Source organism: Lithobates pipiens, unplaced genomic scaffold, assembly GCF_037356315.1.
Source record: "Lithobates pipiens isolate NorthernLeopardFrog02 unplaced genomic scaffold, aLitPip1_a1.2 Scaffold_23, whole genome shotgun sequence".
NCBI classification, from domain to species: domain Eukaryota; kingdom Metazoa; phylum Chordata; class Amphibia; order Anura; family Ranidae; genus Lithobates; species Lithobates pipiens.
In genome coordinates this window covers 59,402,280-59,428,090 of record NW_027507785.1, presented here as the reverse complement: position 1 = coordinate 59,428,090, position 25,811 = coordinate 59,402,280, and the positions used below count along the sequence as shown (strand labels likewise).

At 45.2% G+C, this 25,811-nt stretch overlaps 1 protein-coding gene across 2 annotated transcripts in view; it reads left to right on the top strand.

Moving 5' to 3' along the window:
• Positions 1–25,811, top strand: part of LOC143927576 (renalase-like) — a 79,165-nt gene that overhangs the window by 40,566 nt on the left and 12,788 nt on the right. Inside the window, exon 1 of one of the 2 annotated variants that reach the window (XM_077451716.1) lies at positions 18,878–19,000. The exons of the other annotated variant lie outside the window; for it this stretch is intronic. The gene's annotated coding sequence lies outside the window, so the exon portion shown is untranslated. Of the gene's footprint in view, positions 1–18,877; positions 19,001–25,811 lie in introns of those variants that run through there. 2 annotated transcript variants of the gene reach the window in all.

Genomic DNA, 25,811 nt, shown 5'->3' with positions numbered 1-25,811 from the left:
CATGTGACTTCCCTTTGTGGGTTAGTTAGTGTAGTGGAGCAGATCACACGATTATTTGTCTGTGCATCTGAGCGAATATCTTTGCAATCCTTAGCTTTTCATTGTTCATTTTAGTTTATATCAGTTGTAGTTTGCAAGTGTATCATCTCTTAGGCTCCATGCACACTGGAGCTGATAAACTGCAGTTTATTGGAGTTTGGGCGTTTTTTGTAAAAGCCCATAAACTCCACTCTATGTTAGCCTATGTGTCCATGCACACATGGACGTTTTTCAGCTTTAATGAGCAGTGGAGTTTATGGGCTTTTTTCTGAACGCCAGAAATTCGCGTTCAAAGTGCCGTTTTTCACTGCCAAAAAACGACAAACGCTGATAAACGCTCATAAACGCTTATAAACGCTCATAACCGCGTTAATTAGTGTTTGGCATTCTATTTCTTCAATGCATTGTGGGAGTTTGGAATGTACTGTGGGATTTTTGGAGTGTCCTCTGTGTATTTTTATTGAAAACGCCCATACACGCTAACGCTAATAAACGCTCATAAACGCTAGTACAAAACGCTGTTAAAAGCAAGTTTTTCAACCAGCGTTTTCTGCCAGCAATCTGGCGTCCAAAAAAAGCTTTTTTGAGCTTCAGTGTGCATGGAGCCTTAGGCCGCGTACACACGGGCGGACTGTCTGCCCAACTAAGTCCGTCAGACAATCCGACAGACAGTCCGTCCTACTTTCGAATGAACGGACTTGACCACACACGATGAACAGACAGTCCGCTGAAAGCTTGCGCGATGACGTGTACAGCACGTACGACGGGACTAGAAATATCATCTGCTACACACACACACACACACACACACACATATATATATATATATATATATATATATATGTGTATATATATTGTTAAAACTGCTGTGTAAAGCCGCGTACACACGGGCGGACTGTCTGGCCAACTAAGTCCGTCAGACAATCTGACAGACAGTCCGTCCTACTTTTGAATGAACGGACTTGACCACACACGATGAACAGACAGTCCGCTGAAAGCTTGCGCGATGACGTGTACAGCACGTACGACGGGACTAGAAATACGACGTCCAATACACTGCAATGCAACCTTTCGCCATGTAAATCCTTTCTGAGCATGCGCCATACTTAGTCCGTCGAACTAGCCTACTCACGAGCGGACTGTCCGTTGAAACCAAGTTTGGACGGACAATATTACGGAAATTCCGAAAGACTTAGTCCGCCAGACTGTCCGCCGAAAAAGTCAGCTGAAGCCCACACACGAGCGGATTGTCTGCTGAAACACGTTTCAGCGGACCAAGTCCGTCAGACAGTCCGCCCGTGTGTACGCGGCCTTAGTGTTTAGTTTCTGGTTTTATTCGTTTTTTGGTTGGTTTTGAGAGATCATTTTTTTTTTTCATTTCTTGTTTCATTTAGTTAATATTTTGTTATTTTATGTTGGTATAATATTTTTTTTGTACACATTTTTCTAACTTTTGTGCCCTGATGTGCCCCAATGTGCTCCAATATGCCCTGATGTGCCCCAATGTGCCCTGATGTTCTCCAATGTGCCCTGATGTGCCCCAATGTGCCCTGATGTTCTCCAATGTGCCCTGATGTGCTCCAATGTGCCCTGATGTGCCCCCACCATTCTTATCATTTACACATATGACTGCTAGAACAGATAAAAAGACATTTAGGGAAATTGATCAAGCTTGAAGCGAACAGAATCTGGAGCAATTGCCCATGGCAACCAATCAGCTTCTCTTCAGTTTGTTCCTTTAAGATTTGAAAATACAAGAGAGAAGCGGATTGTCTGCCATGCATCGCTGGTCCAGTTTTCGTCTGATCACCCCACACTGTTTGGGGTCGCCAGGGATGTGCGGAGAGCACATGATTGGTAACACCAAACAATTTCCAGTGACCCTGCATCTCCCCGCTGACCCCGTACAGTGTGGGGTATAACAACTAAAGCAGCTGTGCATGGCAGCCATGTGCTCATTATGAGGGGCTCCCACCACCCCTGTGCTGTGTTGACTTCCTCCTGGGGCTGTACCCCTGCTATGCTCAGTATGTCAGCACAGGAATGGTGGAAACCCCTCATAATGAGCACAGCAGAGGTACAGCCCCAGGAGGAAGTCAGCATAGCACAAGGAGGGTGGGAGCCCCTCATAATAAGTAAAATGACTGAGTCGTCGATGCGACGACAACTGATCCGAAATTCGTAAACAAAAGTTTGTATTGCGTACAAAATTCGGACGCGTGGCAATTCATATTCCGGATCCTCCCGAACTTACGAATTTAGGGAAATTCGTACGAATTTGCGATTCCTACGAAACTAATCGCACATGCCTACTGCACATACAACGGCTCCATGTAGGCTGTAGTAGATACATGGGCTCCACGTTGACTGTAGTAGATACAAGGGCTCTGTGTTAACTACAGTACATACAAGGGCTCCATGTTGGCAGCAGTACATACAAAAGCTCCATGCTTGCTGTAGTACATGCAAAAACGTCATATTGGCCATAGTAGATACAAGAGCTCCATGTTGGTTGTAGTACATTTAAGAGCACCATGGTGGCTGAGGTACATACAAGAGCTCTGTGTTGGCTGTAGTACCGCACATACAAGGGCTCCATGTTGGCTGTAGTAGATACAACAGCTCCATGTTGGCCATAGTAGATACAAGGGCTCCCTGTTTGCTATAGTACATGCAAGGGCTCCATGTTGGCTGTAGGACATAATAGGTCTCCGTGTTTTTTGTGGTACATAGAAGAGAGCCAAGTTCGCCATAGTACATAGAGGGATCCATGTTGGCTGTAATACATACAAGGGCTTCATGTTGGGCACAGTATATACAAAGGATCCAAGCTGGCCATAGTAAATACAAGGCTCCAAGTTAGCTGTAGTATATACAAGGGCTCCATATTAGCCGTAGTATATACAAGGGCTCCATGTTAGCCGTGGTATATATAAGGGCTCCATATTAGCCGTAGTATATACAATGGCTCCATGTTAGCCGTAGTATATACAAGGGCTCCATGTTGGTGATAGTACATGCAAGAACTTCATTTTGGCTGTAGTAGATACAATACTGTAGCTCCATGTTGGTTGTAGTACATACAAGGGCTTAATGTCGACCGTAGTACATACAAAAGTTCTATGTTCGCCGTAGTTCATGCAAGAACTTCATGTTGGCCTTAGTAGATACAAGAGCTCCATGGTAGCTGTAGTATACCCAAGAGCTCCATGTTTGCTGTGGTACACCCAAGAGCTCTATGCTCACTGAAAGGCATACAAGATTAGAGCTCCATGTTTGCTGGTTGTACATACAAGAGCCCTATGTTCGCTGTAAGGCATACAAGAGCTCCATGTTTGCTGGTTGTACATACAAGAGCCCTATGTTCGCTGTAAGGCATACAAGAGCTTCATGTTTGCTGGTTGTACATACAAGAGCTCCATGTTTGCTGGTTGTACATACAAGAGCTCCATGTTTGCTGGTTGTACATACAAGAGCTCCATGTTTTCTGGTTGTACAGACAAGAGCTCCATGTTTGCTGGTTGTACAGACAAGAGCTCTATGCTCGCTGTAAGGCATACAAGAGTTCCATGTTGGCCGTAGTACATACAAGGCTTTCCTCAGCAAGTTGTGCCTTCAAAAAAAAAAAGTACATTCCGGGAAAAGTAATTCTGCCTTAAAATGTTTAATTTGAATCTTGATCCTTATTACCGACCCCTTAAAAACCTTTTTTCAGTAAATAGAACGACACAGCGGCTTATTTTTAAACAACATGGACAGACACATGTGGCGTCCCCCTCCTTAGTCCAACTTGATTGATGGAGCTTATGATAGAATAGCCGTGTTATGAAAGCCTTCCAGAACCCTTCATTTAGTAATCCAATCCCCCCCCCCATTCTTGTCATGTTCGAAAGTGACGTGTTTGGCTTGGCGTGATACGAGACCTGGAGAGATGCTTGTAGGTAGGAACTGCGTGTGTTTAACCTGGCTGAAAAATCTGTTTTCTCCTTTCATCAAATTAGTCCAGCTGGGCTATATAAAATGCTGCCCGGGTTTCTTTTTGGAGACATGACCCCTCCAGCATAGGAATTAAGAATGTGACAAAATTAACAACAGCAATGTAAATACACCGCCCCGTAATATAATAGAAGGTTGTGAGCGGAGGGTTCAGCTTGAGGGTTAACCCTTTCCATGTATTGAGAACAGAAAAAAATTTGGCTGGTATGTCCTTATTAGATAGGGCACCTCATCCCAGTAAATAGATACAATAGAGAGCAATGAGGAAGGGATTATTACGGTGCCATAGACAATTCAACATAAACGTATAACAAAACGTATAATAAAAAAAGGAAGTCTTTTATTTATACAATTATAATTTAAAAAGGGAGCCAAGAATTCAAAGCATTTGATCACAAATCAAGGATAGCGAATAAGTAACAATATTTTGTTGACTGATCGAAAGATGGTAAATAGCAGGCCAACTCTTCCCTACAAGTTTCGCCAAATTTTGGCTTCATCAGGGGAGTAGAATGTAGCGATGATCAAAATGTATTAGCACTAAGAAAGAAAAAACAATAATATTAATAAATACAAATTAGCAAATAATACAAACAACAGTGAATGATTGTCTAGCCGGCTATTGTAGGTCCGATCCCTATCCCCCTCCCCCTCCCCATCCTATGTGGTGGGGGTGTTTATTGTATTTTTGGATGAAAACTACCGATGAACTACTTGCCAACCAGTGCACGCCAATATACGTTGGCAGAATGGCACTGGTAGGCAAAAGGGCGTACAGGTACGTCCCCTTTAACCACTTCAGCCCCGGAAGGATTTACCCCCTTCCTGACCAGAGCACTTTTTGCGATTCGGCACTGCTTCGCTTTAACTGACAATTGCGCGGTCGTGCGACGTGGCTCCCAAACAAAATTGACGTCCTTTTTCCCCCACAAATAGAGCTTTCTTTTGGTGGCATTTGATCACCCCTGGGGTTTTTATTTTTTGCGCTATAAACAAAAAAATAGCGACAATTTTGAAAAAAATGCATTATTTTTTCATTTTTGCTATAATAAATATCCCCCAAAAATATCTAAAAAAAATGTTTTTTTCCTCAGTTTAGGCCGATACATATTCTTTTACATATTTTTGGTAAAAAAAAAAAAAATCACAATAAGCGTTTATTGATTGGTTTGCGCAAGTTATAGTGTCTACAAAATAGGGGAAAGTTTTATGGCATTTTTATTCATAATTTTTTTTTTTACTAGTAATGGCGGAGATCAGCGATTTTTATCATGACTGCGACATTATGGCGGACACATCGGACAATTTTGACACATTTTTGGGACCATTGTCATTTATACAGCGATCAATGCTTTAAAATTGCATTGATTACTGTAAAAATGTCACTGGTAGTGAAGGGCTTAACCACTAGGGGGAGGGGTTAAGTGTGTCCTAGGGGAGTGTTTCTAACTGTCTGGGGGATGGGCTTGTGTGACGTGGACACTGATCGCTGCTCCCGATGACAGGGAGCAGACAATCGGTGCCCTGTCATTAGGCAGAATGGGGAGATGCTGTTTACATCGGCATCTCCCCGTTCTTGAGTTCAGTGACACGATCGCAGGTATCCCTGCGGAGATTGAGTCTGCGGGACCCTTGGGCACGGTCACGGAGCTCGCTGCAGGCGCGGGTGCGTTACTTTGCCCAGCCGGCCATTCTGCTGATGTATATATGCCCACAGCAGTAGGGAAGTGGTTAAGAAGCGGTGCTGCGTGGCGCGCGCGTGCCCGCCGCAATCTCCATGACCTTGACCAAAGGTCCTGTGGACTCGATGTCCGCCAGGTGCCCGCGATCGTTTCATGGAGAGGTAGAATGGGGAGATGCTTTTGTAAACAAAGCATTTCCCCATTCTGCCAAGTGACAGGACAGAGATCACTGTTCTCTGTCATCGAGAGCGGTGATCGCTGTCATGTGTGTTGTAGCCTCTCCCCCCCCACAGTTAGAATCACTCCCTAGGACACACTTAACCCCTTCACCGCCTCCTAGTGGTTAACCCCTTCACTGCCAGTGACATTTTTACAGTAATCAATGCATTTTTAAAGCACTGATAGCTGTAAAAATGCCAATGGTCCCAAAAATGTGTCAAAATTGTCCGACGTGTCCGCCATAATGTCACAGTCCCGATAAAAATCGCAGATCGCCGCCATTACTAGTAAAAAAAAAAAATTCATAATAAAAATGCCATAAAACTATCCCCTATTTTGTAGACGCTATAACTTTTGCGCTAAACCAATCAATATATGCTTATTGCGATTTTTTTTACCAAAAATATGTAGGAGAATACATATCGGTTTAAACTGAGGAAAAAAATATTTTTTTTAAATATTTGTGGGGGATATTTATTATAGCAAAAAGTTAAAAATATGGCGTTTTTTTTTCAAAATTGTCGCTGTTTGTTTATAGCGCAAAAAATAAAAACCGCAGAGGTGATCAAATACCATCAAAAGAAATCTCTATTTGTGGGAACAAAAGGACATCAATTTTGTTTGGGTACAACATCGCACGACTGCGCAATTGTCAGTTAAAGCGATGCAGTGCCGAATCGCAAAAAGTGCTCTGGTCAGGAAGGGGGTTAAATCTCTTCCGTGACTGAAATGATTAAACAAAAATCTTACGATCTGGGAACGTACAAGAAAAATCTTTGTGTTTATCCCTTTGGATAATTTTCGGATGAACTGTTGTGATCGGCTTTCGAAAGCTGTGTACTAAATTTCAGATTATCTCACGATTGCTTTGAAAGCGGTATTTTTCGTAAGATTTTCTGATCGTGTGTACGGCCTTATGGCTGGCCATACATTATACAATTTTCTTCAACTACGTAGTGCAAGGGCCTGCCTGATTGCATACAAATTGAAAGTGTTTGAAAATTGTATAATGTATGGCCAGCCTAAGTTTACCTAAAGAATCGATCCAGTCTCCCCTTAAACCTCTGTATAAATAGAAGATAATGATTCCTTTAGGAAACTATTGATCCTTGTAGCAGTGACTCCTCCAATGTAAATTTTCCTGCATGTCAGTCAAGCACTGTTGGACTTTGCTTATCCATAAGTGAGCCAGATGAAGTATTGCTAGAATTGTAAAACTCTTGTTAAATCCCCCAGGGTACTCAATGCACATAGTACTTTGCCACAAGAAAATGTGTGCAGTGGTTTTTAATTAGTTTTACATTTCATTTTTATTTGTCAATGTTGGTTGCAGTTCCACCCCAGGCTGAAGCCCAATTTATGGACAATCCTATGGGGGATGTACAGCCAACACTGAAACCCCCCTCTGCATTCTGCAGCCCTCTTTATTTGGAAAGCAGTGTACCTCTTCTGCAATCTTCATTTGTATTGTAAAGAAAGCTAGTGAGCCTAGTAGCACGGATCCAAGGAGAGAGTACCTTTGTAAGTGTCAGCTTGTGTTATGAATGATCATGCTGAGTAGCAGCGTTGCCATTCAGAATAACACAAGCTCACAACAGCACACCCTGCAGCTAGGAAAGGAAAAAAAAAGATGCGACTGCACACCACCATAGATCCAATAATGATTTATTTATGTCAACATGACTGCCACCAAGACAAGGGACACAGAAGAGGTGACACATTTCACACTTAACTCGTGCTTCTTCAAAACCTGTCCTGCAGCTACTACACTAGTCTCTCTCAGACAAGTGTTGTAGCCACCGATGTGTGTTGTTGTCAGATTGTGTTTTTGTGAACATTAGAGCTGCTTTTCAGCTGATCCAGCTCCTCTTCATGACCTTTTATGTAGCAGTCGGGAGAGGAACGAAGGGGAATACTATAGAGCAGAGGTTTCCAAACTTTCTAAACAAGGACTTTGGGGGGGCAGACTGTTACCAGTGGAAGTAGAAATTGCCCCAGGGTCAGTGGGAGTAAAGAATGACTCAGGCTTGGTCGTCAGTGGGGGTAAGAAAATTACATAGCGCCTGGGGTCAGTAGAAGGAGGAATAGTGTCCCATCATTGTGTCTGTAGGAGGTACAGTGCCCCATCGTTGGTATCGGTGGAAAGAGTAATGCCCCCTATTTGTGTCAGTGGAAGGATTAGTGCCACATCTTTGGTGTTAGTGGGAGAAATAGTGCCCCATCGTTGGTGTCAGTGAAAGGAATAGTTTTACATCTTTGCTGTTAATGTAAGGAATTGCGCTTCTTCACTGGTGTCAGTTGGAGGAATAGTACCCCATAAGTGTCAGTTGAAGGAATAGAATCGGTGTCAGTTGAAGGAATAGTGTCCCATGGTTGGTGCCCGTGGGAGGAATAGTGTCCCATTGTTGGTGTCAGTTCAAGGAATAGTGCCCCGTTGTTGGTGTCAGTGGAAGGAATAGTGCCCCATGGTTGTTGCCAGTAGGAGGAGTAGTGGCCCACTCTTGGTATCAGTAGGAGGAGTAATGGCCCACTCTTGGTATCAGTAGGAGGAGTAGTACCGCATATCAGTTGTGCTCCATCTTTGGTGTCAGTGGGAGGAATAGTGTTCCATTGTTTAAATCAGTGGAAGGAATAGTACCCCCTTGTTGGGGTCAGTGGAAGGAATAGTGCCCCATCATTGGTGTCAGTGGAAGGAATTGTGTTCCATCATTAGTGTCAATGGGAGGAATAGTGCCTCATTGTTGGTGTCAGTAGGAGAAATAGTACCTCATATCAGTGCAAGAAATAATGCCCCAATGGCAGTATAAAAGCAGGAAAAGGGTGAAATCTGGCCCTTGGGCCACAGTTTGGAGGCCACTCCTATAGAGTGTCACTTAAGTGATAAATCTGATTTTGCTGGGGTTTGCTGACATCACATCCAAGATGGAGGTGCCCAGATGCAGGTTCGGGACTTTTGGATATCTACACAAGGGGTCAACATAACTAATATTTAGGCTGGGTTCACACTGATGCGAATTGGATGCGGTTTCCTCACATCCAATGCGCATGACAGGAGACTGTGACTGATTCTCAATGAAGCCGGTTCACACATCTCTGGGCCGGCCGCGGACCGCACTGGAAAAGGTTCCTGTGTGTCTTTGGCTCCGTTTCAGGTGCAAATTCATTAAAGCGGAGGTCCACCCTAAAGTGGACCTTCCGCTCATTGGAATCCTCCCCCCCTCCGGCGCCACAATTGGCACCTTTCAGGGGGGAGGGGGGTGCAGGTACCTGTACAGTACAGGTATCTGCCCCCACTTCCGGCATAGCTATCTGCGGAAAGGGGCGTAGATTACGCCCCTTTCCGAAAGTCTCCCGCTGTCTGCTGGGAAACACACGGATCCCAGAGGCAGCGGGACCATCCTTATTGCGCAGCGCGACTCATGCATGCGCAGTAGGGAACCGGGAAAAGAAGCCGAAAGGCTCCACTTCCTGATTCCCATACCCAAGATGGCGGCGGCAGCACCCGAGAGACGATCGAGAGATCGGCTTCCGGTGCCGACATCGCGGGCGCGCTGGGCGGGTAAGTGTCATTATTTTAAAAGTCAGCAGCTGCAGTATTTGTAGCTGCTGGCTTTTAAAAAAAAAAAAAACGGCGGACTCCCGGTGGACTCCCGCTTTAATATGGACTTGATCAGCACCTGAAACAGCATACAGGGAAGCATTGGATCCCTGCTGTGAGCCACACGGCCGCAGCACATGTGATATGGTGTGTATCTTACAGTACAGAATGTTCTTTTACATTAGCCACTGTGTGCAATTATGCAATCGTGATCTTTAACAAAGTTTTAAGAGAACTCGATTTGGGAAACTCCGTTTTAATGCTTCTTTCATCTATCGTCTCCCAATGTCTTCCTCTTCCAAGCTTCGTTGGTTGTAAAATAAAACCCACAGCTTCTTTGAAAAGCTTGAAATAGCTGTTAATGTGGGTTCTCCATGTCTAAAATAAATAAAATGATTAGGTCCTTAAACACAACGAGCAATACCAAGCTGTCACTCAAGCGTAGCCAAAGATGCCCCTAGAATATTAATATTGAGGTGAATGATGTAGACAGATAGCAGGGATCATTAATCAGGATGGAAAATTCCACAGTGCATGTTAAAGTGGATTTGTGCCCAATGCATGTGGCATAAAAATGCTCTTAGCTATAAAAAAAAAAAAAAAAAAAAAAAAAAAGCAGTCAGGCAGCCAACAAAAGCATAAGATTGTAGTGCCATAGCACAGCTAATCCAAAAATGGCACGTGCAATATGTGCGCAAACCTATTTGCGCACCAATCAAGGCTAACATGCACTATATGTGGACCACATATTTAAAGATGGCCTAGCGTTGGGTACCATATTGATACATATTAAGCGTATGCATGCTCAGTAATGTGTAAGTGTAATGCCGCATACACATGAACGGATTCTCCGATTGGAAATGTTGTATGTGAGCTTGTTGACTGAAAGTCCGACTGTGTGTACGCTCCATTGAACATTTGTTGTCAGACTTTCCGCCAAAAAATGTTGGCTAGCAGGTTCTCAAATTTTCCGCCAACAAAACTTTGTTGTCGGACCTTCTGATTGTGTGCACACAAGTCCATCGCACAAAAGTTCACGCATGCTCGGAATCAAGCAGAAGAAGCCCAAAGGGTGGTGCACTGGCTATTGAACGTCCTTTTTATCGGCTCGTTGTATGTCTTGTACGTCACCACGTTCCTACGTTTGTAATTGTTGGCCAACATTTGTGTGACCGTGTGTATGCAAAACAAGTTGGAGCCAACAACCTTCGAACAAAAATCCACGGTTTTGTTGTGGGAAAGTCCGATCGTGTGTACGGGGCATAACGCTTCCAGGAATTTATTACCCCCAACAGAGATCACAGTACCTCCCCTGATTTTGCCTTAGGTCGGCCATCCATGGTTCGAATCTTGGTGGGTTGAGCAGGAACCGGCCGAGATTTGAACAATCAATGGGCAGGCTGAATGTACCAAGCTGATTGATCAGTTTGGGTACAACCAGCTTGCTGGATTCTCTTATGATTATCTCTAGTGACTGCTAAAGCCACTGGCAATAATCACTGTCTTCTCCTGGCGAGGACGGTTTTGCCCACCCACTTTCACCCTTCCGCCATGAGCAGACAATTGCTTGTTAGGAGGCATTCCCCTGTCAGCACTATCTGTGTTGATGGGGGGACGGTGCAAATGTCTTTCCTGCAACCCATGGCTGGCCTTAATCTGCTTTTCTCTCCAGAAAGGAGCCATCCTTGTTGAGGTATCATCCAGGGTCACCATCCTATTCCTGTTGGCTCCAAGATGAAATAATCGTAAATTCTGGCGTCTGTACAGTCTTGGTTTTGGTCACAAACATCAGACACAGATCAGCCCCTACTACAGACTCTAGACTTGCTACAAGGTTACAATGTTGCAGTCTGATCACTGGGGGGGGGGGCAGGAGACTGAAGAAATGCTTCATCCTACCAACAGCAGACTGGTGGCATCATCTCAGCATAGACAAAGTCAAGTCATTAAATGGGAGGTCAAGGACTTTATGCATACTTCAGAAGTTACTGAAAGGTCCCCTTTCCTAAAGCAAGTAAGTGGTCCAAAGATGTGTTTGTAACGTTCAGGATTTCTAAAAGTAACCTATCAGTTATGGGTGAAGCCTGGTGGCCTGACACACCCTTGGCCTACACACACCCCTAGTAAACAGTTGTGGTACAAACCTTGCTTAAGGGAAGAAAAAATGATTGATGGTGAAAATGTGTCTAGAATGGTTGATACATACCCTTGTATTTGCCAAGGGATGTTTGTATCGACTGCTCCAATAACTTTCTGATCTGACCATAACTGGCCAGATTGGATGAATATCTTCTTGTGGGTATCTTTAGCTAACTTTCTTTCTTTTATCACTAGTGATAATCCCATGTACGATCCAGCAGGTTGGTTGTGCCCAACTTGATTGATTATCTTGGTACATTGAGCCTGCCCGTGCACGGTTTGAATCTCGGCCGGTTCCTGACATCATCCCGATTAGGGATGCCACCTTTTCTGCAAGCCAACCCTGAACACTTTAGCGGTGCACTGCAATTATTTTTATTAAGTGTAAATGCTGTGGACTGGTGTAAAAGGGAACTCTGATTCAAGGGTGCTTATGCTCACCAAAGCCCCCCCCACTTACATCAGAGTTCCCAGCTCTTCCCCTTAAATCAGGGTTCCCAAAGCCCCCCTTACATCAGAGTCTGCAGAGCACCCGTTACATCTGAGTCACCCTTACCTTAGTGTACTCGACTGGAAACAGGAGAGAGGGGGAGACATCAGTCACAGACAGAGGATGGTGAGCTCACTAGAGGATGGAGGCTCAGGCATTGGCACCTTTCATCCACCATGTATCTGCCGACTGCTGGGCTTCCAATTTCCCGCCCACACATCCCTTTTCTGAGGCACAGCACACCGGTGACTGGAGTGCGAGCGGGCAGACACTAAGTGGTAGAGAATGGAGGAGAAGGAGCAGCTCTCACACCTGGCACACACCTATGGATCTGAACAGTGGCGACCCGTCCATTAGGGGCAACCGAGTGCCGCCCCCTCTATCCACGAACGCCACCCCCTCTATCCCCGATCCCCACCCCCATGCTCTAGCCACCACCACCACCCCCTATTTATGAGTTTGGCCTCTTGAATGAATTATGCCCTGTACACACGGATGGAAATTCAGACGGAAAAGGTCAGATCGGATTATATTGTCAGAAAATCCAATCGTGTATGTGCTCTATCAGACTTTTTGAAAAATTTGAGAGTAGGATCCAAAATTTTCAGACAAAAAAAAATCCAATCGAACTTTTTCCGATCGTTTGTACAGAATTTCGACGGACAAAGTGCCACGCATGCTCAGATCAAATTACGAGACCAAAGCTATTGGCTACTAGCCTCTACGTAGTCCCGTCGTACGCAACAAACGTCACCACGTTCCGAACAATCGGATTTTCCGACAACTTTGTCCGACCGTGTGTATGCAACACCAGTTTCGGACAAAATCCGTCTGAAAAAATCCGACGGATTTTGTGGTCAGAACGACCGTGTGTAAAAGGCATTACAGGGGCAGGGTGTTTTTTTTTGATTAGAAGCTCTAATAGGCTTCAAAATAGGGTGGGCTCGTGGAGCAGATCATTGCACTATGAACCCACCCAGGTGTTACAACAGCTATTGAAACACTGATCCTCAATCCGGCCAATCAGAAGCAGATCTGAAACCTGTTTTCCAATTGTCCGAAAAGAGAAGAGTCCCAATTGGCCGCCGACGAGTACGGAGGAAATGGAAGCCGCCGCAATGCCCATGGAGAGCAGGGGAAGGGAAAGCCATCGCTGCCGTCGAGTAAGGGAAGCCGCCGGTGAAGCCCGGGAGAAGTACTGCCCACCATAGATGGGGTAAGTGCACCAGACCCGGAATGTTACTGTTTGCTGCCTGCCCCAAAAAGAAATTACCACCGGCCGCCACTGGATCTGAATAATGTATTCAGGTTTCAGGCGGTCTGAAACCTGGACACATGATTCAAAACCCGGACTGTCCAGTTAAATCCCAGATCCCGGTACAACCACTTGAAAGCCAATGATGTACCAGGTTCGTGAAGTTAGAAGCTGATTGGCTGCCATGCAGGGCTGCACCAGATTCTGTGTGCTCCAGTTTTCGTAAACCTCCCCCGTTGCGTGTGTTCTGTCACATTCTGTGTGGCTGTATTTCTTTTTGCAAAAATAAGGAAATGTGAAAGAAAAATGGTATACGGGGGCGCATTAGGCATGACACAAGGGGCTGTTGGGTCACCAAAGTTACAAGCTCTCTCCAACTTCACTCAGAGTAGCCTTGAAATCGAAAAATGGTTTGTAAACACCATTTTCGGCAACGTGAGCTTACATTAAGGACCTACTCTGGTAGTCTGCTCCATCAATCCATCAACCGGCGTGTAAACTAGCACTTCCTCATATTTCTCCAGCGCTGCTACCATCCGTCTTGAGACCGCGACCTCTCTTGTTCGGCGTCAAAGATAAAGCCGGCTCTGTATTAGGAATATTACAGTAGCCGGTGTTCATGCTGTTTTCGAACAGATCACTTTAAAAAGCTCACCCTCCCCTTTTTTTTGCATAAAATTACACCCAGGGCACATACTTCGCTCTCACACTGAGCGCATTCTGCTGAGCTATTAGACAAATAAAGCTTCTCTTTTACCCTCCCACATCCGTCCCAAGGGCCGAAGTCGGTGACTCCAGCGCCGGGTATCGAATGCTCCGTCCTAATTTCATCCCAGCCGTTGACAACACAGGTGTCCTTTTTCTACTCTCAAGACCTCACTTCTAGGATTCCTTGATCAAAATTGAAATTAAATCATTTTTTTTTTTTTACTCCCACCGGGGGGGACATAGTAAAAAAAAAAAAAAAAAGCCAAACTTATACCGTTGAAAGTTTTTCTTTTCTTTTTTTTTTTTTCTTTTGCTACCAATGAAAGGTTTTGCTGTACAATGAATGATTCATGAGCTTGTTTTCAAAAATGTCTCAACAGTTATTTTCCTAACGCTGGTAAAATCAAAGCGAAATGTGTTGAAATGGCCATTAAGGTATAATTTACACCACGGCTTGGTCCAAGGGCACATTGTTTTCCAAACTTGGGAAAAGCCCAAGAATTTTTTTTTGCAGAAGCTAAGTGCCCGTTCACACAGGGGCGACGCGACTTGCAGCGCGACTCACAGACGCGACCTGCACACGACTTCAGCGGCGACTTGCAAAATGACTTCTGTATAGAAGTCAATGCAAGTCGCCTGAAGTCGCCCCGAAAATAGTACAGGAACCTTTTTCTAAGTCGGAGCGACTTGAGTCGCTCCTATTAGAACGGTTCCATAGTACAGAACGGAGCGCGACTTGTCAGGCGGCTAAGTCGCCTGACAAGTCGCGGTAGTGTGAACGGGCACTAATTCTAACTAGAAAACTAAAGCCAACCATAAACGGAGAGATTTTTTTTTTTTTCTGCAACCAAAGAGAATCGCTTGATTCCCCCATCAACACAAACCCGCTCCCGTGGACCCTTTGTGTTCTCCACGCAAGGGGGCAGGGGAAGCTATCCCTGACCAGAGAACATAGTGATTACTGCTAGCCACTGGCGGCTGTTTTTATTTTGGGGGGGTGGCAAACAACCACCCCCCCCCGGTTGGTGGGTCAACAGCACCCCTCACTACCCTGGCACTTACCCCATCGGTTGCAGGTGGGCGGGTTCCTATGGGTAGTGGGCAGAGGCTCCTGTGTCCTCTCTGCATCACGGCGGCTTCTGCTGCGCGGCTCCACCCTCCCCCTCCTAGGCATCCAATAGGATCGCCTGTCCTTTCAGCCAATTGGGTGACTGGTGTCAAAACCCGCTTCCTGATTGGCCGGGAGGAGGATCGGTGTTACAGCAGCGAATATTGATTTGCTGTTGTAGCACACCTGGGTGGGCTCGGAGCGCACACTCTCTGCGACCCGAGCTCACCCTATATAGAAGCCCCTGTAGAAAAGAAACACGATATTCACGGAAGACAGCCATTAGCAGCCGCCACATTATGGTTATATAGAAAGAAGAACAACCCCCATAGGAATGGGATTTTAAAAGTGACTGGAAACAGTAAAGTATATAAAAAGTATAAAGTTTATTATATATAGGTACAAACAATCAATCGACTCTTTGTACCGATTTTTACATGTATTTAATTGATATTCCTATTGGATTTGTATATTCCACATGATTTATTTTTTAACTCATGATTGTTTTTTACCTATATATAATAAACTTTATACTTTTTATATACTTTACTGTTTCCAGTCACTTTTAAAATCCCATTCCCATGGGGGCTGCTCTTCTTTCTATATAGAAGCCTCTGACTCTAAAAAAAAAAAAAAAAAAAAAAAAAAAGCCCCTCCACATTGGAATTCCTGAAAGGGGCTGGACGCATGGATAGGGGAATCGGCAATGGACCCTGCTGCTAGCGACTAGCAATATTGGCATGTAAAATATCCGACAGGCTGATTGTACCCAAGCTGATCGATCGTTCAACTTGGGTGAATGCAGCCTGACCTGCATTGTTCGAATGTCGGCTGGGTCCCTGCTAAACCAGCCAAGATTTGAACCATCCATGGCCGGCTTAAAGCTGCCCATACACAGATAGTGATTATTAGATTATTAGTATGATTATTAGATAGTGATAGCGATTATTTCAGGAACTTATATAGCACCATCAATTAATGCAGTGCTTTACATATACATTGTACATTCCCATCAGTCCCTTTGCCTTCAAGGAGCATATAATCGAATGTCCACAACTCACATTCATACATACACATACTAGGGCCAGTTTAGACAGAAGCCAATTAACCTACCAGCATGTCTTTAGAGCGGGCTTTCTCAACCTTTTAACCCTAGAGGAACCCCAAAAATAATTTTCATGTCTCGAGGAACCCTTCCTAATACCAAATCATCAGGGCTCAATAGGAACAATGCTCCTTACATTGGTGGTCAATAGGAAGAATGCCCCCCTTAAAGTGATGCACAGAATGCCACCCTTAACCACTTGCTTACTGGGCACTTAAACCCCCCTCCTATCCAGACCAATTTTCAGCTTTCAGCGCTGATGCACTTACAATTACAATTACGCGGTCATACAACACTGTACCCAAATTAAATTTTTATCATTTTTTTACCACAAATAGAGCCTTTTTGGTGGTATTTGATCACCTGTGCGATTTTTATTTTTTAGTAAAAAAATTTAAAAAGACAGAATTTAAAAATATATATATATTTTTTATTTTGTTATAAAATTTTAAAACGGGTAATTTTTGTCCGTCATTGATGTACGCTGATGAGGCGGCAGTGATGGGCACTGATGGGTGGCAGTGTTTGGGCACTGATCGGTTATATGGTTGCCACCTTTTCTTCAAGGCAAACCAGAACACTTCAGCGTCGCAGAGCAATTTTTTTTCATAGTATGCATAGATGTTGCTATTAAATAATATGAAGTTAATCACAAGAGTCCCCCTTTACATCAGAGTCCACAGAGTTTCCCTTTTACATTTGAACTCACAGAGTTCCCTTTCACTGTAATGGGAGACTCTGATGTAAGGGAGAACTCTAGCATAAGGGATGCTCCGTTGTGTAAATAAGGACTCTGATGTAAGGGGGAGCTCTGATGTAATGAGTGCTCTGAGAACTCTGATTTACCTTAGCGTACTCACTTAGAGGCAGGAGAGAGAAGGGGGGAGACCTAGTCTGGTCTGAATAATGTGTCCGGGTCTCAGATAGTCTGAAACCCGGACGCATGATTCCAAACCCGAACTGTCCGGGTGAATCCCGAACAGGTGGTAACCCTAATCGGTTACACTGATAGGCAGCACTTCTCGTGGCACAGATTGGCACCACTGGTGGGCATTGATAGGTGGCACTTGTGGGCATTGATAGGTGGCACTTGTGGGCACTTTCAGATTTCAATTATGAGGTATAATTGCCTCTTCCGTTTTGGGACCGATGTCCCTTTAAGGTGAGCCAGTGATCAGCTTTTTTTTTTTTCTCCTCTGCCGAGCTTTTGTTTTGATCATGTGATCAGCTGTCATTGGCTGGCAGCTGATCACATGGTAAGGGGCCGGGACCTTACTACTCAGATCGGTGATCACCTGAGTCTCAGTGACTCGGTGATCACAGCGACCTCCGCGCGCGCAGGGAGCGTGCACAGGGGAGGCCGTCATATGACGGCCTCCCAGGCTTCACATCCGCGCTGTGGCCGTCATTTGGCCATAGCGCGGATGTCAAATGGTTAAAGACAGCTAAAAAGATATTTGGTGTCATGCTGCTGGCTTTGCTAAGTGGTGCTGAACCTTGAACTCATCAAATAGTTGGTTCATCAGCCGCAGCTCAAGGAACCCCTAGCTACCTCTGGAGGAACCCCAGGGTTCCACAGAACCCTGGTTGAGAATGGCTGCTTTAGAGTGTGGGAGGAAACCGGAGTACCCAGAGGAAACCCACGCAGGCCCAGGGAGAACATGCAAACTCCAAGCAGGTAGTGTCATGGTTGGGATTCAAACCAGCGACAAATCGAACAGGTTCCTCCATCCATGCTAAACGGTGCAGATGGGCGAGCTTCCCACTGTGACTATTGTGACCGCAGGAGCCACTGGCTGTCATCATACCCAAACAGTGTCCTCATCTGATTGGTGAGTTGAGGAAAGTGGACAATTGGGCCTCGCACTACAGGGGCGGACTGACCATTCGGGCGCTCGGGCACTGGCCGAGGGCCCCATGCCACTAAGGGGCCCCATCAGGGTTGCCAGCCTCAATAAAACCAGGGACAGTATGTAAAAATCTGTGTTTTTTTTTTTTAAATCCCAAGAATATAGCTGCCCCGCCTCTCCAGTACCTTTTCAGTGTGTGTATGTATATTCTGTGTGTGTGTATTGTGTGTCTGTGTGCGTATACTGAATGTGTGTGTATACTGTGTGGCCCCATAATCTATTGCCTGGGGGCCCCACAATCTCCTATTGCCGAGGAGCCCCATAATCTTCTTCTATTGCCCGGGGGGCCCCATAATCTCCTATTTCCCGGGGGCCCCATGAGTTGTCATTCCGCCCCTGTACATGGTTTTGGTAAATCTGAAGACAAAAATCTGCAGAAAATCTAATAGTGTGTATTGTACCTTAGCTGTTGAAACTTTCCAACGTTCTTCGCCGAGGATGCTCACATGTAGTTTTATTTTATTTTTATTTTTTTCCTAAGGCAACACGTTATCAAATCCTATAAAAAGATTTTCTGATGGAAAGCAAAAATACATTGAGAACATGAGAGGTTTGTAGGTGATTTGATTTCTTTTTGTGACTCTCTCTTTTCCTCTGGAGGGATCACACCCACTCATTGCCTTGCATACGTTGCAGTGTAGAGCGTCGTTCCCTTGCAGCGAGGCATGCTGGGAGACGATCAGCTGTGGGACAGGAAGTATTGCAGTCTGGGGTTGTCCTGAGTCCTGAACTTACACAACCAGCAATTTCGGTAAGATCTCTTCACATATGAAGTATTAACAATCTAAAAACGTTATTGCTCTGTGTTGTGCGCTCAGTGGGTGTGTAGAGGGGCACACAATGGGGACCTGGCAACAAACTTCCTTAATTTCCTTATTTTTTTTTTATATTTTTTGCTACTGGGGACATAAAAAGAGAAACATAAGGGGTCGATTTGCTAAAAACTGTGCAAAATCTGGCGCAGCTCAGCCTAGAAACCAATCAGCTTCCAGTTCTTATTGTCTAATCTTAACCACTTCAGCCCCGGAAAATGTAACTCCCTTTATGACCAGAGCATTTTTTTTTGCGATTCGGCACTGCGTCGCTTTAACTGACAAAAATGCGTGGCAGTGCGACGTTGCACCCAAACAAAATTGACGTTTTTTTCCCCACAAATAGAGCTTTCTTCTTTCTTTTGGCGGTAATTGAATACATCTGCGGTTTTTATTTTTTGCGCTATAAACAAAAAAAAAGCGACAATTTTGAAAAAAAAAAAAAGGCAAGAGAAAATTGAGGACTGTCCGTGATACTTTTTTTATTTGCACTGACATATCATTTTTCATGGATGAGCTTTCGGGGTGAGTCCCCTTCTTCAAGGTCTAAGCAGTACTAATTCACAAAAGTTTTAGCAGAAGGTAAAATGTTAAAACAAAACAAGAAGTTAAAATTTCAAAACAAAACAAAACAAAAATAAATCCAAGAAAAACAAACACATACTTTTTTTGTTTGTTTTGTTTTAACATTTTACCTTCTGCTAAAACTTTTGTGAATCAGTACTGCTTAGGGCCGGTTCACACTGCAGGCGCGGCGAGGCGTCTCCGACTTGCCTCGCCGCGACCTGCGGCGGCCTCGGCGGCGACTTGCAGATGACTTCTGTATAGAAGTCAATGCAAGTCGCCCCCGAAGTCGCCCAGAAGTAGTACAGGAACCTTTTTTCTGAGTCGGAGCGACTCGAGTCGCTCCTCTCAGAACGGTTCCATTGTACAGAACGGGGGCGACTTGCGGGAGCGAGGCGAGGCGAGTCGTGTCGCCTCGCATCGCCCGCTGTGTGAACCGGCCCTTAGACCTTGAAGAAGGGGACTCACCCCCCGAAAGCGCGTCCATGAAAAATGATATGCTAGTGCAAATAAAAAAAAGTATCACGGACAGTCCTCAGTTTTCTCTGTCACAATTGCACTAATACGGCTACAATCACCTCGAGTATGATGAAAAAAAAACAAAATTTTTTTACTTTTTGCTATAATAAATATCCCCCAAAAATATATAAAAAAACTTTTTTTCCCCCTCAGTTTAGGCTGATATGTATTCTTCTACATATTTTTGATAAAAAAAAAAAAAAAAGCAATAAGCGCATATTGATTGGTTTGCGCAAAAGCTATAGCGTCTACAAAATAGGGGATAGTTTTATGGCATTTTTATTATAAAATTTTTTTTATTAGTAATGGTGGTGATCTGTGATTTTTATTGTGATTGCGACATTATGACGGACACATCGGACACTTTTGACGCTATTTTGGGACCATTGTCATTTATACAGCGATCAGTGCTGTAAAAATGCACTGATTACTGTGTAAATGACACTGGCAGGGAAGGGGTTAAACACTAGGGGGCGATGAAGGGGTTAAGTGTGTCCTAGGGAGTGATTCCAACTGTGGGAGGGGCTACTTGTCGATGACGGGGAGCAGTAGATCTCTGTCATGACACAAGGCAGAACGGGGAAATGCCTTGTTTACATAGGCATCTCCCCGTTCTTCCACTCCACATTGCAATCGCGAGCCGCCGACGAATATCGAGATCCTGGGACCCACGGGCACGCTCAAGCCCGAAAGGCTGCAGATTTAAAGGGACATACCTGTACGCCCATTTGCCTGCCTGTGTCATTCTGTCGACGTCAGGGGCGGACTGACAACTCATGGGGCCCCCGGGCAATAGGAGATTATGGGGCCACACAGTAGACACAAACTCACACACACAGTAAACAATCACATAGTATACACAGACATGTTTCTATTGGCTGAGAAGGTACTGGAGGGGTGGGGCAGCTATAATCTCAGGATTTTTAGACAAAAAGGATGTTGGTTAGGGACATTTCAGAGACAGATGTAAAAAAAAAAAAAAACACAGATTTTTACATACTGCCCCTGGTATTACTGAGGCTGGCAACCCTGATGGGGCCCCCTAGTGGTATGGGGCCCTCTGGCAGTGCCCGAGTGGCCCAATGGTCAGTCCGCCCCTGTTCGACGTACATCTGTGTGCGGTGGTCAGCAAGTGGTTAATTGAACAAGCTGAAGTTAGAAGCTGATTGGCTACCATGCACACCAAATTTTGCACTCTCCAGTTTTAGTAAATCAACCCCAGTGTTACATTGTCTTCCAGGGAGATGGATCTACCCCTGATAAGCCCTTATTCACATTCACTGCTGCTTTGAAATCGCACGACTTCACCTGAAATCGCACGACTTCAAAGCCACAGGTCAGTGCGACTTGTGATGCATCTTGGAAGACATTTGTGCAGCTTTATGCACGGGTGTTTATTAGAGTTGCCACCTCCCTTTAAACCCGAACACCTTTGAATTACACAAGTTCCGAGGCTAATTAAATGCAGAAAAGGCACCAAGTGAGTTTAATTACCACCTTTAATCAGCCACAGGACCCGTGTAATTAATATGGGTTTTAGGCTGGGTTCACACTGAAGCGATGCGGGAACGCCGCGAATCCGCGGCGGGTTCTCGCATCGCATGCCTCCCTCCCACACTGCCCTATGCGAACTGCTGGGAGTGTCAGTGAAACGTTAATGACACCCCCAGATCAGTTCGCATATCGCAGTGCGATCTGCAAACTCGGACAGGAATCGGATCGCATGGTGTGAACACCCATGCGATCCGATTTTGCTGCGGACCAAAAAAAGGGTCCTGTGCGAGTTTGGAGCGGGTGCGATGCGAATTCAGCCATACTATCTGTATGGCTGAACTCACATCGCACAGAGATCGGATGTGATTTGCACTGCAGTGCGGTGCGAATCACATCCGGGTCTCCTAGCCGCAGCAGTGTGAACCCAGCCTAAAAGGGATGAGGTGGCAACCCTAGTGTCTATTCAAGTAACATCCAAAATCGCCAAAAGTAGTGCAGGAACGACTTTTTCAAATCAGAGCGGCAGCGCAAAGTCGACGTCGCACCGGTTTGAACAGTGCAATTGCCGGCAATAGGGTGCGACTTGTCATGGGAATTGAACTGTCAAATCGCACGACAAGTCACTCCAATGTGAACGAGGGCTTAAAAGGGTTGTAAACCCTCGAGGTTTTTGACCTCAATGCATTATGGCCCGTACACACGATCCGAAAATTGGACAAAAAAATACAGATTTCGAAGCGATCGTGCGATAATCAGATCGTTAGTACCGAGCTTTCAAGAGCCGATCATTACAGTTCATCGGATATTATCCGATCGGACAAACGCGCACATTTTTCTCATATGATACCTGAGCAGTACAGTTGTCATCGGAAAATACAATACAAATACACTACAACAGATGACATCACTTCTGATTTATTTTTTTTATTGTGTCGTATGAGAATTTTCGTGACTTTAGTAACCTCTCCATTTTCGATTGTGCATTTATTTATTTTTTTATTTATTTTATTTTTTGCATGCATCTGTCTTCCGATTTTCAGATTGTGTGTACAGGCCACCATTAAAGCAGAGCTCCACCCTAAAGTGGACCTTCCGCTCATTGGAACCCTCCCCCCCTCCGGCGCCACAATTGGCACCTTTCAGGGGGGAGGGGGGTGCAGGTACCTGTACAGTACAGGTATCTGCACCCACTTCCGGGATAGCTCTCTGCGGAAAGGGGCGTAGATTACGCCCCTTTCCGAAAGTCCCCCGCTGCCTGCTGGGAAACACACAGATCCCAGAGGCAGCGGGCCCATCCTTATTGCGCAGCGCGACTCGCGCATGCGCAGTAGGGAACCAGGAAATGAAGCCGAAAGGCTCCACTTCCTGATTCCCATACCCAAGATGGCGGCAGCAGCACCCGAGAGACGATCGAGAGATCGGCTTCGGGGTGCAGACATCGCGGGCGCGCTGGACAGGTAAGTGTCACTATTTTAAAAGTCAGCAGCTGCAGTATTTGTAGCTGCTGGCTTTTAAAAAAAAAAAAACGCGGACTCCCGGCGGACTCCCGCTTTAAGGTGAAGAATCATCTGTGCTGCAGCAACCTACCTTTTACTTACCTGAACCCGGTCGTTACGGGGACAAGCACAGCAGCTCCAGCCGCTATCTCAGGTGCTCATTGGATAGATTGATAGCCGCGTGGGAGCGTTGGCTCCCTCTGCTGTCAATCAAATCCAGTCACACGGGGGGCGGGGCCAAGTCGTCCTGTCTGTGTCAATGGATGCAGCAGCAGGACTTTTTCCCCATGGATATTGCAGTAAAAATGCTCTGCGATTTGCATTTTTTGGTGTGTTTTTGAGTCGCATGTCCATTTTTCACAGATGCAGGCAACCCAAAAACGCACCTGAAACACATATCAAACACAGCCAAAACGTGATAATTTTGCTACAGAACAGTGTGAAAGGGCCCTAATTGTCCTGCTTACCATTGTCATTGAAAGTAAAAGAAAATCTCAAAGTTTGGGTTGTCCCCAGAAAAGTAACTTCCTGTTTTGGCTATGGGACAGGAAGTGAAGGGAAATCTCCCCAGTGGGACACAGGTGGCCAAACTTTATTTTTTATTTTTTTTAGTTTCTATTGCTGTCTGTATCCCCGTTAGGGAGATTCCCCCTCTCTGTTTGTCCTGTTTACCATTAGCCTTGAAAGTTTAAAAAAAAATCCCAAATTTTGGGTTGTCCTCAGAAAAGTAAGGCCACTTTCACACTGAGGCGCTTCTAAACTGCCAGTAAAAACACTGAGTGCTTTTGAAGAGCTTTTCGGGAGCTTTTGAAGAGCTTTCCATTCATTTCAATGGAGAGGGGAGTTTTTCACAGCCCTGCCAGCACACTGCCCCAGTGTGAATGCATTCATTGATTTTAATGGAAATAAGATTTCATGAGCTTTTTAGGCGCTGTTTTTAGTGTGAAAGTGCCTGAAAAGTGCCTCAGTGTGAAAGTGGTTTTATAGAGGGGAAATCTTCCAATGGGGACACTAGATCTGGTGACCTGGGGGGTCAAGGGATTCCCTTAATTTGCAGGGGGTTCCTCTCACTTCCTGTTTTGGTTATGGGGCAGGAAGTGATTGGAAATCTCCCCAATGGGTTACGGATGGCAAAAAATACGTTTGACAGAGGTTCCAACCAGTGGCGGACGATACATAACGGGCCCCCCCCCCTCCCCAAGTTCATATAACAATTTATTTTTAAATAAATTATAATGAGACTAACATTTTTTAACATCTTAAAGTTAAAAAATGTTAGTCATTTTATAATTTATTTAAAAATAAATCGTTCCACTGTGCGGGGCACTGCACTACTAGCGGTCTATTAGCTCCATCACTTTTTAACAAGCACCCCCAAAACAGAAATCCCCCCTCCCAGTACAAATCTGCCCCCCCCAGTGATATCCCCCCTTCCAGTATAAATCTTTTCTGTCCCATCCCCCCCAGCAGATACCCCCCTCCCTCCAGCACAGAACCCATCCCCAATCATCCCTACTAGCACAAATGTACCCCCCCAGCAAAGAAACTCCCCCCTCTTCCATATCACCTCTTCTAGCACAAACCCCCCCCCCCCCCCAATTCCCCCCTCCTAGCACAAATCCTCTTCCCCATCCCCCCTTCCCATTGCTAATCCCTTTAAATCACCACTCCTAGCACCCCCCCCCCCCAAATGTTCCCTCCAAAGACAATTCTTATCCCCTGCCACCCTCCAAATTCCCCCTTCCAACACAAATCCTTCCCCTCCCCTCCACCAGCCTCAAATGGTACCACAGTGCCCAGGACAGCCACCCCTTGTCCATGGGCAGTGGTGTTGGCCCACTATCCACACTTCATCAAGCAGACTACAGAAACGCACTAATGCACGGTGCACCTACAGCCCAGCATTGCTGTTTTGTAATAATACTGGCAGAGACACCTCCCAGCTTTTTTTTTTGTTTTTAAAGAACATAACAAGGTTATAGAAGTTTTTATAGAAGCTTTTTTGCCAGGAAAAGTGTTAGAAGCCCTGCCATGTTTTTATTGGTGTCCATGTCACCTTCTGTGTTGGTCTAGATGACCATCGCCACCGGGACTGTAAGAAATGGGAGATCCAAAATGTTACTGGAACTGAAGAGTTACTAAAAATGTTTCATGGATCCACCCTAAGGGGGGGCATCACAGCATCCTACATTCACATGACAGCAGGCAGCTGTACTGACATCCCGCTATTTTTTTTTTTTGCATCATTGAGGACTGGCAAACTCTGCAAGAAGGTCCGATGAGAAAGAAAACCCTGGGCAGCACAGTGGCATAGAGGTTAGCACTTTTGCCTTACAGCACTGGGGTCATAGGTTCCAATCCTAAAAAATAAATAAATAAAAATAAATTGGCCTTAATATGTGTATCTGTATGTCAATGTTGTATGTGTTTGTAAGCATGTCAGGACCTTACGGGGTAAAGGACCACGCAAAAGCTGCAGATGGACTCTGGTGGCAAGAAAGCGCCCTGAGGCGATTCAGTTCGCATAGGTAGCGCTATGCAAGTCACTCACTCACTCAATCCTGGTCAGGATAATATCTCCATGGAGTTTGTATTTTCTCCCTATACTTGGGTTGGTTTCCTCTGGCTACTCTGGTTTCCTCCCTAACTCCATGCAGGTAAGTTAATTGGCTCCCGT